The sequence below is a fragment of the Halichoerus grypus genome, chromosome 3 (genome assembly GCF_964656455.1).
Source record: "Halichoerus grypus chromosome 3, mHalGry1.hap1.1, whole genome shotgun sequence".
In the NCBI taxonomy this organism is placed as follows: domain Eukaryota; kingdom Metazoa; phylum Chordata; class Mammalia; order Carnivora; family Phocidae; genus Halichoerus; species Halichoerus grypus.
In genome coordinates this window covers 53,731,010-53,753,083 of record NC_135714.1, presented here as the reverse complement: position 1 = coordinate 53,753,083, position 22,074 = coordinate 53,731,010, and the positions used below count along the sequence as shown (strand labels likewise).

General features: G+C 35.8%; 1 pseudogene; it reads right to left on the bottom strand.

Moving 5' to 3' along the window:
* Window positions 1-13,753: 13,753 nt before the first annotated feature.
* On the bottom strand, window positions 13,754-13,878 carry LOC118538765 (U4 spliceosomal RNA; annotated as a pseudogene).
* Window positions 13,879-22,074: the final 8,196 nt, after the last annotated feature.

Genomic DNA, 22,074 nt, shown 5'->3' with positions numbered 1-22,074 from the left:
CAGTATAACTTTCTTGTCCCTGCTCAGTTTGATCTATAAAAATCTCTCCGCTTGGGGTGCCTGGGTGGCTCAGTTGGTTAAGTGTCTGATTCTTGATTTCTGCTCAGGTCATGATCTCAGTGTCATGAGATCGAGCCCTGAGTTGGGCTCTATGCTGGCCGTGGAGTCTGCTTAAAATTCTCTCTCTCCCTCTCCCTCTGCTCCTTCCCACCCCCTCTAAAAAAAATCTCTCAGCTTAAGCAGCCCTTTGGAGCTCCTTTCTATCTACTAGACTGGATTCATGAATCACTGAATCAAAGCCCATTAGATCAGTAAATTGTCTGTGGAAAATTTTCTTTTAACAGCAGAAACCTAGATACTTTGTGTCAGTCTTTCAGATCTTTAACATGTCTTCTTGCATGTTTCCTTGTGCTAGCTGATGAGGATTCAAGATGATTAAAGCAAAGGAGAAATTATTATTTTATTGGAGAATATTGATTAAATATAATTTTCATTTTACAAAGGCTACCAAACAACTAAGTTAGATATAAACATGTTTCCTCCTTCTACCCTTGCCCTCTGAAGCCAGGAAGTCTTAAGATAGAGTTCTTTCCTCTTTGTTTGGGACTTATATAGAAACCATGAATTGGAAGGTGCACTCCTTTATTATCAGTGGTCACAATTCCTTTACCTTAAGGATAAGGAAACTGAGACTCAGGTAAGATCATCTGCCCCAAACAGAGCTAAAGCTAGCACTGCGCTCTGGATTCTTCCATTATACCACCTTGCATTCTCTTCCAGATTCAAAGATTGGAAAATTTTCTCCTTATGAAGAGTAAATCCTTTATCCTCTTCTTCAGAGTTTCCTTCTAAAGATATTTCCTAATTTCCATGGGTAAGTCAGGTTGAAAGCTCTAAACCTTAGCTAGTATGCCTTGCAAATTCCTTCACACCATAATGTCTATTTCAAAGCTTTTCCTGGGATGTGAAATTCTTGATGATAAAGCCTAACTCTGGAGCAGTAATAGAGAGGATTTATCTGTACTGGGGAATGCAAACTCAAATGCCAAAGAGGTGTCAGACAAGTAATGACTGTTTATAAATTAGTAAAAGCTTAGGAGATGAAAGACAATAGGGAGTAGTAGGGTATGTGCTCAACTAGAAAAGAAATGCTAACAAAAGGGGCAGCTGTTATTCAGCTGATCTGATTGTTACCATGCAGGAATGTCATTCCAAATTTGCTAAATCCTCTGATAATTCAAAGAAGCTGGAAATCTAGACTTTTAAACGTGGAAATGTCCTGATTTTCTTATTACTGTGTAGGTCAAGCAAAACAATCTGTGGCCTAGTTTGTACCTTTAGGAACGATTTTAGCAATGAAAATCCATAAAATTAACATTGAAAAATGAGAGTTTTACATGCAATTTGGGTTATAGGGCTTACAGTTTAATATTTTATGACTTTTCTTTTTCATTCTGGGAACAAGAGCATGCTATGATTAGCCTGTAGATTCAGTGTGGCTTTCTGGGTGAAACATTAGATTGCATCAAGCAGCTCTGCTTTTGTTTTCTGCTTGAAAAAACTGACACTTGTTATGGTTATGCTCACTGTGTGAGCCATCCCCTGTTGACTTCTGGACAATCACTATAAATCTCTATTATTCTGCTGTTATTGTCTTGTTATACTAGTGCTGTTAAGGCATCTTCTCAAGGGAAGTGAGCCCAGGTGTGTACATACAGAACAAGAAATGCTCTCCTTTAAACACATAAATAGCTATTTTATTTGGCATGACACACATAAATGTTAGTGTAGCCAGAGAAATCTTGAACAGTTATTTGCATTGCAAATATTTCAAAAAATGGAGCAAGGGTATCAGAGCTCAATCTGCTAGCCATTTGAGTTTTGTTAGATCAGAGAGTAATCCATCTTTTATTTTTTCCCAGTAATAAGAGTTGAAAGAGTTGAAATGCAGTCCGTTACAATTGGGCTCCAAGGCATAAGAATTTCTCATAAAAAAGAATGTATTCTTGTACCCCCATGAAATTCAGTTATATAGACCTCTTTTTATGGATACTCTTTCTTTATGGCCTTGTTCAGAGCAAATGTGCAGAGTTAGGTTCTTCTTGTACTATACATTTCATTGTTGGTATCAAACTAATGGAAGACTGGAACAGTGCTTTCTCAGATTTCTGGGCATGATGGCTTGAAGGTCTTGAAAGTAAAGTTATGCTAACTCCCTCGACTGCATGTGTGAATAAGGGCTAATCTTGATTCTGGTACTTGCCAATTAATGAGGTAGCAAAAGGTTATATGAAACACTGAAGTGCTGATAGGAGGTTGTATTTTGGAGAAATGAATGGAATTTTGAAAAAGTTTAATAAAAGCTGGGAGCTCAGTGTCTTATTTCTATAAGTAACAGCTAAATATGGAGTTCCAAAAGTAGAGAAAGCAGAGATTTTTAGGTAACTAATTTTTTGTTTGTTTTATTTTTAAGCTAATGTATAAGATTTGGTTAATGGAATCCTTGGGGGAATGTCTGACCTTTTTGCTAACTTGTATTATTTTCTAAATTTACTAAAACAGAAAAGGAAGTTAAAATTACAAATTTGCTTAAAGCTTTTGGGGTGAAGTTTTTTTTTTTTTTTTTTTTAAAGATTTTATTTATTTATTTGACAGAGAGAGAGAGAGAGAGAGATCGCGAGACCAGGAACACAAGCAGGGGGAGTGGGAGAGGGAGAAGCAGACTCCCCACGGAGCAGGGAGCCTGATGCGGGGCTCGATCCCAGGACCCTGGGACCATGACCTGAGCCGAAGGCAGACGCTTAACGACTGAGCCACCCAGGCGCCCCTGGGGTGAAGTTTTAATAACCTGAAATTCTCCCTCTCTACTCCTAAACTACTATCTCTAAACAGTTTTATATAGCTCTGAGTAAAAAATATACATCTGAGCATGCAAATATTTTTTATTCTGTGAAAAATAGGGTCATACTATTTAAGTTATTCTGTTGTTATTTAACAATGTAAAATGAACACTGTTCTAAGCAATATGTACACTAAATTAATTATGGCATTTATTTTTAACATAACAGTGGCAAAGTAAGGAACTGTGACCCAGGCAGCTTGGTGACATGTACTGATATGCATACTCTCCACTCCCAGTTAAAAGAAAAGATAAAAATAGGTAATCTAATGACCTGAAAGACTTGATTTTCTCTGAGCTGTTAGGACAAACGAACTTAGGGTTGTCTTGCCCTTTTCATGAGGAACAAAGAGGATTCACTTAGAATTTTCTGCACTCACAGAGGTTTAGAAAGGGAGGATGGAGGCGTACAGAAGCGGACACATTAGCAAACATATTGACAAGATACTGTTAATTAAGAGAGTTACAAGAAATGTAAACAAGGTGATGTTACAGAGAGTGAAAGGGGGTTCTTTTTAGATGGCTTGGAAAAGGAAGGTCCAGTGGAGAATATCTGATTGGCAAGACGAAGCCAGATGTGGGGATTGCAGATTATTCTATGCAAAGGGTAAAGCCAATGCAAATCCTAATATGAAGCAAAAATCCTACATACATTGTTAACAATAGTATCAAACAATATATTATTAGAATCATGGCCTATAGGGTTATTGTGACAATGCAGTGATTTCATTAGGAAATTTAAAATGTAATTCATTACAATGATAATTATGTAAAAGCATCTAGAGAAAAGACAACCTGATTATATATGAAAGAATGACAATTTAAATGATAGCTGACTTTCGATAACAACAATGGAAGTCAAATAATAGTAGAATGATAGAGCCAAAATAGGAAAGGCAATATCTGTTAATCCAGGATTCTATACTGAACAAAATCTTATTTTTCAGAACAAGAGTGAAATATTTTTTCAGGCAAATGAAAACTGAGACTTTACTAACAATAGTTTTTTAACTGAAAGAATTTCTAAAAGATCTCCTTTAAGAAGAGGGAAAATGATCATTGTGAAAAGATCTTAAATTCATGAAATTTCAGTGGGTAAAACAATGGCAAACCTGTGGAAAAATCTGAACAGTGACTGTATAAAACAATAACAATACTGTCTAATTAGTGAGGATAAAAATCTTAAGACAGAAATTAAATCTTATACAATAATTTCATAGAAGCAAGGAAAGAGTATAGTTATTGGAATCAAGCATTCTAAGGTCATTGTACTAGTCAGACGGGAAATAAAGCTAGAACTGGTGAGGTTAAATAAGCATGCCAAAATTTCTGGGGAAATAACTAAAAGACTAAAATTATTGCAATTTATTTAAGAATAAGTAGAAATACACACCTGGGGGTAAAATCAAATTAATTTAAAAGAAGAAAGAAAAATAAGCAACTACAAGAAGAAAGAAAAGGACAAATGAAGAATACAAAATAAGATGGTAATAAATCCAAATTTATAATCAAGATGAATGAGATAAATTTTTCACTTAAAGACTGATAAGACTGAATTAAAAACCAAAATGAAATTATATTCTGTTTATAATATATAAATCTAAAGACAGTGCTTTAAAAATGAATCAGAACATGTTATTCCAGTTTTCAAAATACTGAGATGCCTCTCCAATTTATACAGAGTCCACACTTTATAGTGGCTTATAGGTCTTACATGATCTGACCCTTTAACCATGATTTTCTCTTTCCCTTGCTCACTCTGCTCCAACCCCACTGGCCTCTTTGCTGTTTCTGAAACTCACTAGGCACATGCCAGATTTCAAGTTTTTGCTCTAGTTGTTCTTTCTGCTTCTAATGTTCTACCCCCAGATGTCTGCTCATCTAACATTCTCATCTTCTTTGGCCCAGATTTTACATTCTAATGAGGCATACTAAACTAGTTATTTTTGTAACTTACTCCATTCCTTCCACTTCCTACCTTCTTACCCTGTTGTAGTAATTATTGACACCTATCAACTTTTAATATGTATATAATTAAACTTTTAAAAATGATTGTTTGTTGTCTGTTTTACTCCCATAGACTATAAACTCCAGGAAGAAAGGAATCTCTTTCTGTTTAATCACAGATGCCTAGAATAGTGTTTAGCATATATTAGCTGCTTGTTCAATATTTATGGAAAGACCAAATAAATGTTATTTGTACACCTAGTTATTTATAGCACAGCATCTGACACTAGAGAACACTCAATACATTTTTTTGAATAAAATAATAAATGAATAAGTACAAAGCCAATAGGAAAATTTCAATTTCTACAATTTGTTCCATATTCTAGAATATGCTGAGGATAGGGTTATAGAAGGAAAAAATGGGAAGGAATCAGAGACAAATGAACCTTTCTCCCTTTCTTCCAGAAGAAATGCCTAGATTGCAGATCCCCAGTTTCCTAGCACTGATGAAGAATTCTCTCATCTTTTCTCTCAGAGATGATTCTTAAAACAGGATCTATACTACACAGTTTCAAAATCAATAGGTATATGATAATTAACAGTTTGGAGAACTATGACCTAACTAATGATGCAAGAACCATCAGTTTTTAAGTCCTAACAGGAAAATTTGACATGAAGAATTAGCTTTGCAGTCTGACTTGTAGAGATAGCAGTTGTCTTCTGCTGTGGACCGAATTATGTCCCTCCTTTACTCTCACATTCATATGTGAAGCCCTAACTCCCAGGGTGACTGTGTTTGGTGATAGGGCCTATGAGGAAGCACTAAAGATTAAATGAGGTCATAATGGTGGTGCCCTGATAATGATATCAGTATTGTCCTTATGAGAACAGACACCAGAACTCTCTCTCTCTCTCTCTCTGCCATGTGAGGACACAGGGAGAAGAGTGTTCTCACCATGAACCTTAGAACAGCTGGCTTTAAAATTTTGGACTTGCCAGTCTCCAGAACTGTGACATATACATTTCTGTTGTTTAAGTCACACGGTCTGTGGTATTTTGTTATGGCAGCCTGAGCTGACTAATACAGTTCTCCTGTTCTTTTTGCCATTTTGAAGATGACACACTTTTTGTTCTAGGGCCATATCATGTAGAATAAAACTGACAAATAAAAACAAGGTACAATACACAGATATAGGAACAACTCAGATTCTGAGATAGGTTGGTTCCCTTTGAAAACTGAAAAATATAATTAACCCTAGAGTAATATCTTCAAGAAAAACAAAAAAAGAAAGGAAGGAAGGAAGGAAGGAAGGAAGGAAGGAAGGAAGGAAGGAAGGAAATGAAAATCGTGCTTTCTAAACTGCAGAGATAAAACTAACATTTTTTCCATTGGTCAAAAAGCTTCCAACAAATGTGATCTATAATATAAGGAGTCTATTTTTTCCGAATGTGCTTTCTTAGCACAGTGTATAATTAAAAGCTAATCAGACACTCAGTGGGAATACAAAATATAAGGGCATATTAAGAGCTTTTGATATATTTAATTCTGACAATATTTTACATGAAGGAAATTATTATTCTTGAGGAAAATTTACATGTTTCTTGAAGACATCTATGTAAAGAGAGTGTGAGGATATGGTAGCTTGTTGCAGAAATGGCCTCAACAATTCACCTCTCTATGTGTGCTCAGAAGTAGTCCTTCATGCTCTTGCCCTTGAATTGACAATGTGAATTACTTTGATCAATAAGATGAGATCAATTGTGACAGAAGCTGACTTAAAAAGTACAACTCACTGGGCTTTTCTTTTCTTGCTATTGTTGGGACCCCTGTGACTATAGCATGCATATTAACTGGGCTAGTCAGCTAGGTGATGAGCTACATGAGGCCAAATCATCTCTGTGGCCTTCCCTGACAACAAACCAACTGCTAGATATGAAAGAGGTCATCCTACACCATCCTACTCCAGCTAGGATGGCCTAGACCAGAAGTACACCCAGCGGATCCATAGAATGGTGAGAAATAATAAATGTTTATCATTTAAGTCACTAATTTTGGAGATAGTTTGTAATTAAGCAAATGCTAATCAATATAAAGAAATAGAAAATGAAATAAAGATAGAACAAAGATCAAGTGAAAACAAAACACCATAAAACAATTGTAGATATCCACTTAAACTTCCTGAATTCAATGGTGGTCCTATTAATTCAATATATCATGGATTCCCAAGATGAAGGAAAGAAAAAACAATCTTGAAGTTCAAAACCAGTCTTCACTGAGAGAAAACATATGCATTTAAAGGTAATAATACCTATCATTTCTAAAATGTCTTCTATGTGTCACTGTTCACTTCTTTACATATTTCACATCATTTAGCCTTCGTGAGTGCTTTGCAAGGGAAGTGTTTTTAAAGTCTTTTGACAGATGTAGGATCTGAGGCTCAGAGAAGTTTAGAAACTTGCCCTAGGTCTCCCAACTGCTGCGTAAAGGAGATAAAAGTTGACTGCAGTCTTTTGTGACAACACACTATCTGAAGACCACCAAATCTGTGAATGACAAGCAAAGGAATTCAGGCATGATTGTATGAACAATATCCATTCTAGGCATGGTTATACTTTAATGCAATGTGTATGACAGCTTTGCCAGAGACTTGAAAAAAAATATCTATTATAAAATGGAAAGTCTCTATTTTGATGCAAAACATTTTTAACTGATTTAAGGGAATTCTACAAAATTATCAGAATTGTTTTTCTTATTGGCAACTATTGATCTCTGTGCCACTGTCTCATTAACACTTTTATTACCTTGTCAATCAAATCCCCACCTGCACCAACCAGGGACTGAAAGGATTTGCCATTATTAAGACTGTCTGGTGCCCAGGAGCAAAGAAATCCTGCTGAAAGTGTAAGGATAAATCAGCAGGGATTTAGATAGCATTCTAGATGCAGAAAGCAATTCAGTTTAAAAAAAAAAATCAGAGTATTCTAACATCATTTGAAGAAAAAGGTTTTTTTACTTCTTTAAATGTTTAAGATTTTAGTATTAAAAAAAACTTGATTTCAAGTATGTTTGGTTAAAAGCTTGTGATATTTGAAACTGTTTTGTGAACAATTTTATTGTACAAGCTTGCTGAATTGCACTGATCTCAGGGCAAAAGTAATATGTAGGCAATAAATGTTTCTTATGTGTGTAGCTAATTTTATCATTTCCTCTAATAGTGGCCTATTAGAGCAAACAGATTAGCAGTTAATTGGTATCCAACAAAGAACTATTTCGGTTGTTATTTGCTTTTTTCCCTCCTCCATCAGTCATCTTAATCAATACCAACACACCAGTCTAGATTCCAGTGCTTGCCATTACCTTATAAAAATCCTGCATTTAGAATGTCATTATTTGCTAGGTATTCAACAAATTACACACAAATTCACTCTTCTGGAGCTTCCCTTACTTGCCTCATTTTCAGCCATCAATAATTTCATGGTGATTACTTTCACAGTACATAGGCATTTTCAAATGTGTGAGCAGCTAATTTTGTTTGGGTCTTACATTAGCTTAATGAGTATTTATTGAACAGATAACCTGTAAAAAATACCAATCTAGGCCCATTAAGGGATACACAGATGAAGATAAGATGACCTGTTAAAGTATGTACACAAGCAACCATAATATAAAGCATATATGCTAAATGCCATAAGAATGGTATGCACAAAATGTCACAGGGAATCTAATGGAATGTCAGGTCCAAGTGCTTGGAGAATCAGGCAAGGTATCATGGATCTTAATGCATGGATGGTATTGGTCATGAGGCAATTGTGACCAAACAAAATATAAAAGAAGACAGTATGAGTATGTTGTGTCTATGTGCATGTATGGGGAGGTGAAGTTTAGAAAACAAAGATGAGTCCTAGTATAATAAAGGGGAACATATATACAGGAATGCCAGATTCATAAATTTGAGCTTAATTTTATGGGCATTGAAAAACAATGATTTTATGACATAATTGGAGCTATGCTTTAGGAAAATTAACTTGACAATAGTGTATTACAGCATATTTCAAGCTGAAATAAAATATGAAACACTTTTAAAGAAACTATTACAATTCTCTTGGATTCCTGGTGTGGATGCAAATTATTTTTAATACCACATAAATATGTGTACCTGTAAATCAAATATAAATCCTAATGATTATAGATCTTATAATTATAAAACCTAAATAAATTTAAAATTAAATACCAACTAAATAAGAAAACTAAGATAATCCAAATTAATAACATTAGACTCTGGACCAAGATATGACATAGGAGGTTCTTGAATTTCCCTCTTCCCGTGGACACACTAAGTATACAGCTACACATGGAGTAGTTCTCTCTGAGAGAAATCCAGAAATTAGCTGAGTCCTACACATTGGGTGAAAGGGAAAGTACCCACATCGAAACAAGTAGGAAAGTGTGGGGATGTACTCTTGCCACAAAACCCACCCTGGCACAGTGCCATATAAATGGGAGGGAATCTCCAACTCTCTGCTCCTTTTGAGAAGTAAAAGAGTTTGATCTGTTCATTTGGCACCTCAACTTTTAAGGCTCCCACCCGAAGTATGGGCCCCCAAAACATCTACCTCTGAAAGCCAATGAAGCCAAAGTCTATAAGACCCATAGGACTATAGAAAACAAGTAGCTCTCAATGGGCATGCTAGCACTCATGATGGCTATACCCATCAAGGCTCAGCACAGAGGCAGCAGATGAAAACATTCACCTACCAGTTTTTTCTGGAAGCGATTTTATTGTATACTTTACAAACTGTAGCCTGAGGGTCTGATGTCTGATCAGCCAGCATCTAAGTGCTGACCACAATCCTACGGTTGGGGATACTGATGGGTCTTGGTGCACTCTCAACTATTGGGAACTACTAAGAACAAAGATGGTGACTTGGATGATCACAAAAGTTTGAGGGAGGAACTCAGGAACTTAGGCCAGGCTGATTGACAAAGTTCATATCTTACATGAGACCAGTCTGTTAAGACTGGGAAGGTGGCTATTCTATCTAAAGCACAGAAATCAACATAATTAAAGAAAATGAGGAAACAGGAATATGTTCCAAACAAAAGAATAAATCTCCAGAAACCAATGTTAATGAAATGGAAATAAGTGAGTTACCCAGTAGAGTTCAAAATAATGGCTGCAATGCTTACTGAGATCAGGAAAGCAGTGCATGGACAAATTGAGAATTTCAACAAAGAGATAGGAAAAAAATAGCAAACAAATCCTAGAGATGAAGAATACAGTAATTGAACTGAAAAATTAATAGAGGGTTAAATAACAGACTGGATCAAGTGGAAAAAAGGATTAGTGAACTTGAAGACAGGGTAGTAAAAGTTATTTAATCAGAGGAGCAAAAATGAAAAAGAGTGAAAAGGAATAAATGTAGCCAACTTCTTGCTTTCCTTCTGCCACTGTCATGGTTGATTTACTCCTTGTGCACTTGTATGGTTGAACTGCCTAGAACCTACCAGCCATACATGGGGCATGGGATTATACTTCTCAAGAGATTGCTAAGGAGTAGGATACAACCCAGACATGTGAGGGGTTGCATTCTAGAGGGGCAACTTTAAAAGTGGAAAACAAGAGATGGGCAGGACCTATGAAGATTTATACCTACTTTTGTTCCTCTTCCACTGGAATGTTCTAAGGCACATTTTTTTTTTTTTTTTTTTTTACAACTTTCCAGAGATATTCTGCATGGTTGTGCAGATGCTTCTACTAAAGAATCAGGTGTGCCTGTTCATGGCTCCTCATGAAGCAGTGGCTGGTCCAGAAATGCATCACTTTGCGTTGTTTGACATTCTTCATGCCCAATTCCACTTTCCTTCACTCTCACTGCCCTGGGTTGCTCCCACCCAAATAATTAATCACTCTTACTTAATCCTTGCTTCAGTTTCTATTTTCTAGAGATTTTTGAACTGAGAAATGTTTAGAACTTTCAGCTTTCAGTCTCTTTTCCTCAGAATTATGCACTTGGGCTACTTTATTGAATGATAAGCAAAAATGATGTCAAGCAAAAATTAGAGTAGGTAAGTGTATTTGCTTAGTAATTTACACCTCACCTAACCTACAAATAGATAAAAATTACCCAAATATCTGAAGCTAAATTTTAATAGTTGCATTTCTATTAAATTTAAAATTTTTCATTCTTATTTTGATATTAACATCTAAATAATTTTTAAAGATTTAGGTAAAATGATTTGCAGTACCTTAAGATTCCATCATTTACTAAGAAATGTGGCAAGTAGTTCTTCAGTTCTGTGGTATGATTAAAAAGAAAAGAATCTTGGGGTCAAAGACATGGATATGAATTCCTGTTCCATAATTTTGTTATTGTGTGGTATCGATTTTTTTTCCTGTGTATATTTCCTATTTAAATGTGTGGTTGTAAAAATAGAATATTATGAATCCATTGTGTGTAACATTATTATGCAAATAGTTTTGTTTACAGAATTTACAGTCCTCTAAGTGTCCCAGGCTTATGGTCTCCTCTCAGCCCTCCCACTTGTCACATATTCTCTTTTCTTTTAATCAGAAACCCTTTGCTCCTTTTCACCTTCCTAAGGTTCAGAATTAGATTACAATATGAACATTTGGCTATAATAGCCAAATATTATGTTGATTTCTGAGTCATCTGGGGTAAGTCACTGAGCCTTTTTGCATATCTATTTTCTCAAGTATAAAATGCAAATGGAAACATTTAATCTCTCCTTATTCCATAATGATCTTTGAAAGAATGAAACAATCACCAAAAGAGCCATTTTTCAAACACATAGGAGGGGATATACCATTAATAAAATTACCATTATTTTTTAATTTATTTTGTAATATTAAGAAAACAACAAAAATGGATATAAGAATATAATTACCTGGCAAACAAGATGTCCAAGGAGTGAGATGAAAAACTGTAAAAAATTAGGAACATTGTTTATCCTTAATGTAACAAAATTTCATTTGTTTTATCTCTTTTCACTAAATCACGTGACTAATTATAATTGAAAGATGATCACCCATACAGTATAGGAAAAAAATTTATTTAACGTAATTTTGGCCCCCAAAGACAAATTAACATATGGATATAATTTCTATGTTAACTGGAATAGATATATTTTTTAATACAGACATATTTTTATTGACTAAATGAATATTTCTTACATGAAGATTTTTAAGATTTTTAAAAATAGGGGTACCTGTGTGGCTCAGTCAGTTAAGCATCTGCTTTCAGCTCAGGTCATGATCCCAGGGTCTTGGGATCGAGTGCTGCATCAGGCTCCCTGCTCAGTGTGGAGTCTGCTTCTCCCTCTCCCTCTGCCCCTTCTTCTGCTTGTACTCTCTCTCTCTTTGTCTCTCTCTCTCAAATAAATAAATAAAGTCTTAAAAAAAATTAAAAAACACATTGTTGTAAGAATGAAGGAACTGGAATTTGAAATTTAGCAAATGACTAAAATACTACTAATTCATTACATTTTAACCCAGTAACCTAAGTAAAAATGTTTTTATTTTTATAAATGTTCTCTCATGCCATTTCTTTTTTCCCCCTTAAGAAGTGTCTTGAGGTCAGGTAATTTATGCCTAAACATGTATTTAAAATAGAAAGTATATGGCAAACTTTTCAATTATCCACCTCCCAGGAGGTAATTTAGCAGTGATTAAGAATAGGGACCATGGAGACAGGCTGACTAGAGTGTGAATCTCAGTCCCACTCCTTAGCCATGGCACTGACATAGTTGCTTAGCCTCTTTATGCCTAAGGATGCGTCATTTGTAAAAGAAGGATAATGATGATCTCTTTGTAATAGAACTATTTTGAGGATTAGTTTTAAGTATGTAGAGGGCTTAGCACAATGCTGGGCACTAGTATAGAGCCATATTATAGACTGAGGCAAAAAGAAAAATCAGTAAAACTATCTTTAATTAAGAACACTAAAGAGTTTGTTTTTAATTAAAATGTTAATATAATTATCATTTTAAAAAATATCATATCAAAATATTATGAAACTTATTTATATGATTTTCTTGGCACTCCTTATTTATATAGTTTTTTGGTACCCCAAGACAAGTGCCTCACTCACTTCACCCTAGTCCCTGCCTGTGGGCACATAGTAAGCACTCAGTAAGTATTAGAAAACATTAACATTAGGTCAAACAGACATAGGTTACTTATTTCAGATATGGGTTATGAGTTAGATTATAGGGGGCTTTGTGGCATGTAGTAGGGGGACTCTTACCTTAAGTTTAAGGATTCACAGAGGGTCTCCCAGAGGAAGTAAAATACTAGCCAAGACCTGAAGGATACAGAGACTTAGGTGAAGAAGCAGGAAAGGTGAAGAGAGAGTAGTGCATGGAAGTGATAGGTGAGAGAAAAATCTAGGGCATAAGAAGTTGACATAATCTTAGGGTGGTTGTGGCACAGAATGTCAAGGGAACTTGACTATAGGATTAGGAAATTTATACTAATATGTTATACTAATATGATTAGTATAATTTATAAATAATATGTAGACTCAAGAATCACTTTATTGATGTGAGACCTGTGCCAGTTACACAGGACTCCTTGTTTAGAAGAATCCCATGCTTCTTTCCATGCTCTGTTATCATCATCTTGAAATTCTTTTTGAACCAGGGGTCCCACATTATCACTTCGTTCTGGGACATGCAAGTTATATAGCTGGTCTTAGGTAGACTTTATCATCAGTGCCTTTCAAGTAAGGTGACAGGAACAGATGAAAGTTTAGAAAGATCACTATTGCTGCTGTTTGGGCCAACACTGAATGCAACCTTTTCACTTGGAGACAGTTGCACTCCCCCAGGAGAGAAATATTGTGGCTTAAAGTGGGAGAATGGTCAAAGGGATGAAAAATGTAGAAGGATATCCAAGATATTTAGAGAAAAGATCTCCAGAATAGAGTTGAGGTTATTGGGAAAAGTTTTCAATTAGCAATAATCACGCCTTGGATAAACCTCATTGGCTATGATACTGCCACTGCGCAAAGCTTAGAGTTGAGGTTAAAAAAATAAGAACCAAAGTGCTATGTTTTATGTTAAGGGCATTATATTCTTTTAAAAATATTTGCATAAGGAAATACTAGAAAAATATATAAGAAACTAATAAGTGTTTAACCAGGTGTGGGATAGTGGTTGAACAGAAGGAATGGGGCATGGGTGGAGGGAAACTTCTGGGTGGATGTTTGTAGTTTTCTATTTTGTTTTGTAATATTTTGATTTTTGAAACATGAATGCTTTGAAGAGTCGAAAGGTAAAATATGAATTAAAAGAAAGGCATGCATACAAAAGAGAGTTACAAAGCACAATCTATGGAGCTTGGTAACTGCATCTGAAGGTGGTAAGGAAGAGGGAGAAGTAAAAGGTGACTGACTCTAGTGGTCCTTGTGGTTGAGTCCCCACAGTTCTTTCTACCACAAACGACTAGGTCAAACCAATGGTCCCAATCCATTTTCCTTTCCAGTGATTTGTTTAGGAATGGATTTGTGACCCAATCCTGGAAATGTGATCCACAAGAACATAGGCTTGAACATTGTATTGGTTTCCTAAGGTTGCTGTAACAAATTACCACAATGTGAGTAGCTTAAAACAACAAAAATTGATTCTCTCACAGTTCTGGGGACTAGAAGTATGAAATCAAGGTATCCATAGGGTGAAGGCTCTGAGGGAAGAATCTGTTCCATGCCTCTCTCCTATCATCTGGTGGTTGCTCACAATCCTTGGCATTCCTTGGCTTGCAGCTGGATCCCTCCAATCTCTGACTCTGTCTTCACATGACTTTTCTCTTGTGTATCTCCTCTGTTTCTTGGTGTTCACATGATATTCTTATAAAGACAACAGTCATTGGGGGGCGCCTGGGTGGCTCAGTCGTTAAGCGTCTGCCTTCGGCTCAGGTCATGGTCCCAGGGTCCTGGGATCGAGTCCCACATCGGGCTCCCTGCTCAGCGGGGAGTCTGCTTCTCCCTCTCCCTCTGCCTGCCACTCTGCCTACTTGTGCTCTTTCTATCTCTCAGTCAAATAAATACAATCTTTAAAAAAAAAAAAAAGACAACAGTCATTGGTTTGGGGAACTCACCATAATCAATAATAACCCTAATCATTAATTAAAGAGCTTGTCTTTAATTAAAATGTTGATATATTGTTCTTCATGGATTGAACATGATGTCATCCTAATTACATTTGCAAAGATTTCCTTTTTTTTTTTATTTATTTGAGAATGTGAGAGAGAGAAAGAAGGCACGAGAAGTAGGGAGAGGGAAAGGGAGAGAGAATCTGAAGCAGACTCTGCACTGCGCACAGAGCCCCAGGTGGGGCTTGATCACAAGGCTGCAAGAGCATGGCCTGAGGTGAAACGAAGAGTGGGACACTTAACCAACTGAGCTACCCAGGTGCCCTGCAAAGACCTTATTTCTAAATAGCATCCCAGTCACAGATATCTTTTTGTGGGACAAAATCCAATCCATTATGGAGGTCTTTTGAAAGTTTTCTCATTTCTAAGTGGGAGATGTGGAAGACATGGTCCCTTTTTCTCTTCAGGATATTGTCATGTCTGGAAGTGATGTTTAAGCCTGCTGCCAACACCTTTCTTTTAGTCTGGGCATGAAGCCAACATGTAAAGGAAGATAATTCCAAGAAAACTACAGAGAAGAGGAGCTAGTGCTAACGAGGGGTGTTAAGTTAGTGTCTAAGCCAGTTTTAGTCAGGATTTTTATTATTTTCAGCCAATAGCATGTTAAGTGACATAATGACACTCAGATTCCTTATTAGCCAATCAGATGTGTGGTGATACTCTGTGGGAGTACTGAAGGAAAATAGTTCTGGGGTAAAAGATGTCACAACTATGTATGTATGTATATATGCATGTATCTATCAAGACAAAAGGATACTTACTTTTTGGAATAATGTTACTTTTTCCCAAAGAAAATATCTGATCAAATGGCTTATAAATTATTTTAATTATTCTAAGGGTTTCTCTACAGGACATGCCATCCACAGCCAACTTCAGGTTAATTTGTGATTCTACATGACATTTGTGGAGTTTGATCAACATGGAGCTCTACTGTCATTAAAGCTTCCACAGAAGATACCATAACTGTATGAGATCTATAGTGTAATCACTTTAAGAACCAAAAATCTAGGCATTTGATAAGGAGGCTGCTGTAGTGGTCCCTGAGAGGGGTGACAAGGGCTTGATATAGTGAAGTAGTGAAAGTGCTATTAGAGAGGATGGGATATACTTTCAGAGGAAGAATGTAAAATTCTTGGAAGTATGCTTGGAAAATGCAAATAGACAAGGTAGGCAGAAGAGCCATATCTGATGCCAAGTGTTTGAACCCCTCAACAAATCTCTTTACATGCTGTCAAAACTAATCAGGCCTACTAGGCATGTGAAATTGGTTTGAGGACAGTTTACTTGATGTTATGTTTGAGTTCTTTGATTTTATTTCGCAGATAGTAAAGAAGGAAATCATTTTTATTTAAGCTTTTATGTTAATTTGTGAAATGCTGGATCCAGATGGAATAACAATGGGTCTCCTTTAATCTCCCATTAACCCAGCAAATATCTTTAAAAAAGTGTTGATCATTTCTAACAATTGGACTTGGATTTGGTTTGATGGTGATCTGAATTCTTTGGTAGGTCTCCTAAAAATCATGAATAAAATGGTATTTTTATAGAAACCATTCTGTACATATTTAAACATGTTACTGTGATACCAACTGATCAGTATAATTCTTAGGGATAGTGCATAATATCTGTTTGTATGACAAAGTTTCTTTTCATGAAAATACAATGAAAAACATGTTAACTTATTTTTGACATACCACAAGTTGTTTTAATCTCATTTTTGCATTTAAGTTAATTTCTGAGAACAATGAGGAGCAGTGAACACTGAATCCCAGTAAGCATAGATTAGGCACCATTCTATTCACTTTTTTTTTCTTTCTTTTCTTTTTTTTTAAATTAATTTATTTTTTTTGATGTAGTGTTCCATGATTCCTTGTTTGCATATAACACCCAGTGCTCCATTCAATACGTGCCCTCTTCAATACCCATCACCAGGCTAACCCATCCCCCCACCCCCCTCCCCTCTAGAACCCTCAGTTTGTTTCTCAGAGTCCATAGTCTCTCATGGTTCATCTCCCCCTCCGATTTCCCCCTCTTCATTTTTGCCTTCCTAATTTCTTACTGCTTCGCTGCTTTGGGTTCTTTGTTTTGTCAGTAATTTTCTAGTTTTCCTGTATCTTCAACATTTTACTTTCGTCTCATTTTCATCAGTATATATACACATTATAGTATTGCCTATGTTTATGAAATCCTTCCATAAACCTTTGCTTCCTCTAGTTAATCTTTTTCTTTCTCTTGACATCCACCCTTTCATTTCTTTAACAGATACTAATTCAGTACCCATGATATGACTGGCATATTCTAGGTGCTGCAGACACAACGGTTAATAAAGCAGATACAAATCCCTGCTTTGATGAAGCTAATGTTATAGTGTGTGGAGACATATGATAAACTAAGAAGTAAATAAAATAAAATTTTATATAATGATAAGTACTAGGGAAAAAGAGAAGAGCAGGGGAGGTATGTAGAGAGAGACCAAGGTTGAGGAGTTTGCAGTTTTATATATAGTTGCTCAGGGAAGACCTCACTGAAAGAGTACTATTTGTGCAAAGACCTGAAGGAAAGGGAGGAGCAAATTACAGAAATACCCGAAGGACACAGTATTTCAAGCAGCAGGAACAGCATGCACAAAGGCCCTTGGGCAAGACCACCTTTGACTTATTGGAAGACTATGAAAAGGCCCGTATGGCTGGAATTGAGTGAGGGAAGTAGGCAGTTGTAGAATTTCAAGTCAACAAGGTGGTAGTAGGGGACAGATCATGTAGGGTATTGTGACCATTGCAGAGACTGTGAGTGAAAGGGAAGCTACTGGTGGGTTTTGATTTGAGAAGTGATATTTTAACTAGAATATTCTTGCTCCTGTGTGGCTAATAGACTCAAAAAAGGCAAGATTACAAGCAGAATGGCCAATTAGTGTCCAGAAAAGAGAGGCTGGTGGTTTAGATTAGGGATAGCCCTGTAGGGAATGAAGAATGGTAAAATGTGGACACATTTCCAAGAGAATGGAAACGTAATTTCTTGATGGACTCAGTGTAGAGTAATGCAAATGTCATTTTATTGAAAAAGTTTGTTCATATGTATCCATTTCTCTCGAATTCTTACCTCTTTGTTGCTCTTCAACTTGCTGAATATGGGGTTGTTGTTTTGTTTTATATTTTTCTTTGCTCCTTCCCTTCCCTTGAAACTGCTATAAAAAATCATGAAAACTAATAAGTGTTCTTCAGTCTTGATCTTATATTATCACTCTGTAGCATTTGAGCTGTTCTTCCTCCTTCCCTCTTCAAACTCTCTTTTCCCTTGACCTTATTTGGGTCTCAGTTTTTCATGGTATGTCAATCTCTACTGGTCTGATTTCTCTTTTTTAGGGTGCTAAGTGGGCTTTCCTTTTTCAGATATTTGTTCAAATGTCACTCTTTCAGTGAGAACTTCCCTGAGCAACTGATACAAAGTTGCATGAGTTTTCCCTGAAAACTCTCTATACCTAAGGGATTAATAAGGTTGCATTTTTTTTACTCATTCATCACTGTTCAAAGTTTTAAACTTCACAAAATTATTCAGTGATGTTAGGAGTACTGTGTCTGTATATAAAGAGATGATATTGGCCTGAAATTATAGGAATTTTATACATTACTATTGTCATTAATATTGGAATATTCTAATATTATGTATCACATATATTGTATATGGACTCTTCACAGTGACGCCCTCAAATTGAGTTATACTTATCCATAACATTATGTTTAATGTTAATAATGGCCCATGAGGAGATAGTAAACAGAGGCTAAATCATGTCTCAGAAATTAAAGAGCTATCTATAATATAAATAATGGCTTTTTATTGCACAGGGGAAGGGAGCTCCTTATTAATTGAAGAATTGTTGCTTGAGCAAGATACCTTCTCTGAGTCATAATTTCAAATTTAATAACTTTAAAATTGTTTACTGCAAAAGATTATTATAAAATTAAATGAATTTTCATGTAAAACTAGTTTGACAAAGAATTATTAAGTTTCTTGATGATTCAAGCATTGCTCTGGGTGCTAGAGATATAATGATAAATATGATAGCCCCTGCACTCAATTAGATTGTAATCTGGTTGAAGTGATGAACCTTAAAACCAACCATCACTAAACATTTCTAGTACACTATTAAAAGTTGATGGCACCAGAGGGGGATGAGTGAATAAGTCTTTCTTGAGGAGGTAATGCTTTAGTTGAGTCTTGAAGTTGAGGTATTTTTATCTTGATAAGGCTGGAAAAGGGAACCCAAGTTAGGAGAACATCATGTAGGCATGAAACAATAGGTCTCATTTATGTTGTAAGAAGCTCAGTATTGAAATCAAGGTGTATTTAAAGAGCTTGTAAGACAGAATAAAGATTTAGGTGTGACTTCTACAATAAACTAAGAAATCCAAACCAAAAGTCAGTGTTACTCTGAAGGATTCTAAGAAGGGAATTAATGTGATTATATTAATAATATTAAAAGGTGACTTGAGCAGTGAGGAGGATGGATTAGAGGGAGTCTGAGCTAGAGAACAGGGAAGAATTCTAATAATGTAAATTAAGAAAAAATGATGAGATCTGAATTAAACAGCAGTGATAGAAATGACATAAATTCGAGGCATGTGTACGAAGTAGAAGAGACTGACTTTAGTGACAAGCTGAATCTGGAAGCCTCCAAGTTTCTGTTTTAGACTGTGGATGGAGGACACCTTTCACTAAAAGATAGGAAATAAAGGGGGAGAAATCAGAGTTCAAGCTGAAGACAGCTTCCCCTCCAACATGCTACATTTGAGGTTTCATAGCGTATCCAGTGATTTTTTTATAAGGACAAAATTCTTTAACATAGCCCTCAAGGCTGCATGGTTTTGTCCCTTCTATTCCAATCTCATTCGTATGACTGTGTTCCCTAAAGCTCTCTGTGGAGCAACATAGGCCTTCTTTTTGACCCTTGTATTAACCATCACAGAGCCTTTGTATGTGAGATTCACTCAGCCTGGACGACCCTTCCTTCTCTTCATTGCTTAATTGTTTTCTTCTCATGTTTTGGCTCAGCTTCAGATTAAATTCCTTGGGGAAGCCTTCCCTGACTTCCTTAACAAGATCAAATGCAGTAGACTTCCATTACACTCTGAGGCCCCCAAGACTATATTCACTGTGGAAGGGGTAAATACTAAAAGAAAGACAAAGCAGCCAAAACACAACAGATTTCCTTACATTTTTTATCTTGTTTGTCAATGTGTGTCTAGTTTCTGGGTTCTAGGAATTCCTGGATCTAACCATACCATTGTTGACTGCAACAGAAATTCAAAGGAAGAAACTGGATCTGAGAAATATCCCAAGGGAAATAATGATAAGATTTGATGACTGAACAGATCTGGGTATTATGTCTAGACTTTCCTTTCTGGGTAATTAGCAATGCTGGATGGTAGTAGAATTGACTGAAACAGGGGGAATCAGGAAAATGAATTCATTTTTCAGGAGAGATGATTAAAAATAAATGTGAACATTGAGAAATTATAAAGGACTCCATGCTAGCTGTGAGACTGATAAATCCTAGCAACTGCACCTCTTCATTAATATTTAATAAAAGCCTTATAGGTTGTTAATGATTCCTTTCTTCAGTGAGGTATATGACTGATCGACAAGAAAGGTCTTTTCATGAAATCAGTGGCTGCCTTGTAACTTCCAACCTCTTTTCATCAGACGTATTATAGAAAATATTGGTTGAAAGAAGTCATGTTAGGTAGTGATTTTGTTTTCTTTCTTTATTGGCAACGTTAATTAACCTATTAGGTGGGTTATTCTGATGCCTGTTATTAGGACACATTAGGAGTTTTATTGCACTGGGATATGCTTAGCAGACATGACCTCTTGCTCTACTTTTCCAAACATCTGTTCTTCAGAGTTCACCCATAATGTCACTACCTAATTAGACTCTAAAAGCATGAAAGTTTTTCTGCTAACTATAAAGTGGTTACGATAAACCATGATACAGGAAAACTAGAGACCTGACTTAAAGGAAAGGAAAGGTTATCTTCAAGCTTAAGTCTTTCATTAGTGAGTGGATATTGCTACTTTTGACCAAGGCTCTTTTGTTAAAGGATTACAGGTTTCTCATATGATTCATTTTTCAGAGAGAAAAGTGATATAGAAAAGCCATAGGGAGGGCTGTAACTTAGATTCTGAGGGATCCAAAAAGAGAAGGGGTCTTCAGGATCTAGTGACCTGCCATAGAGTTGGTTCTGATGCTTCCTCATAGTCTGTGTAAGCCACGCTAACGGCTATTTCAAAGGCTTCATTAACATTACATTTTTATATATTGCTAATTTTCACTGTTTCCCTGCATTTTGAGGAATGGTTCTTTACACAGGTACTCGATGATAATAAAGTCATGATCATATGGACCCTCATTTAATAAAATTTACTAATCAGTATTCAGAGTAACATAACTTAAAGTTTTTTGTGACTTGATGTAGTGTTTAAAATTTAGTGCTATTTGGTGGTAATTGCTCCTGGAAAATGATTCCAAAGGAAATTACTATAATCCTATAATTAGGTTTCCAAACTCTGGTCCCTGAATATACATTCATTTATTCACTAAATATCTGTGAACACCTATTGGAGAATAAAAGACATCAAATAGATTTCATCTCTAGATTTCTTTGTTTAGAATAATATTTTTTACTAATAGTTGATACAGCAAATCCTAGGGATTTGTGCTTTCTTTGTACATCATGATTTTGTCTTCCCACCAATATTAAGTACCCCAGGCCTAATGGAAACTAGAACAAAACTAAAATTTGTACAATATAATCCAGAATAAATGTATGTGTTTTTAATATTTATAATTAGGATTATTTTTATTGATAAGTAGTAATTTGTTATGGGTTGTGCATTCAGTTATTCATGAATTTTCCATGTACTTACACAGACATGTTTTTTTCTTAACAATATCTGCAATTCTGTTTGGGTTCTCTCAGAAACTATCATCATGTTATGTTTTAACACACTAAAAATCATGTGTGATTCCTTTAACTATGGTATAGACTATTGAAGGAGCAT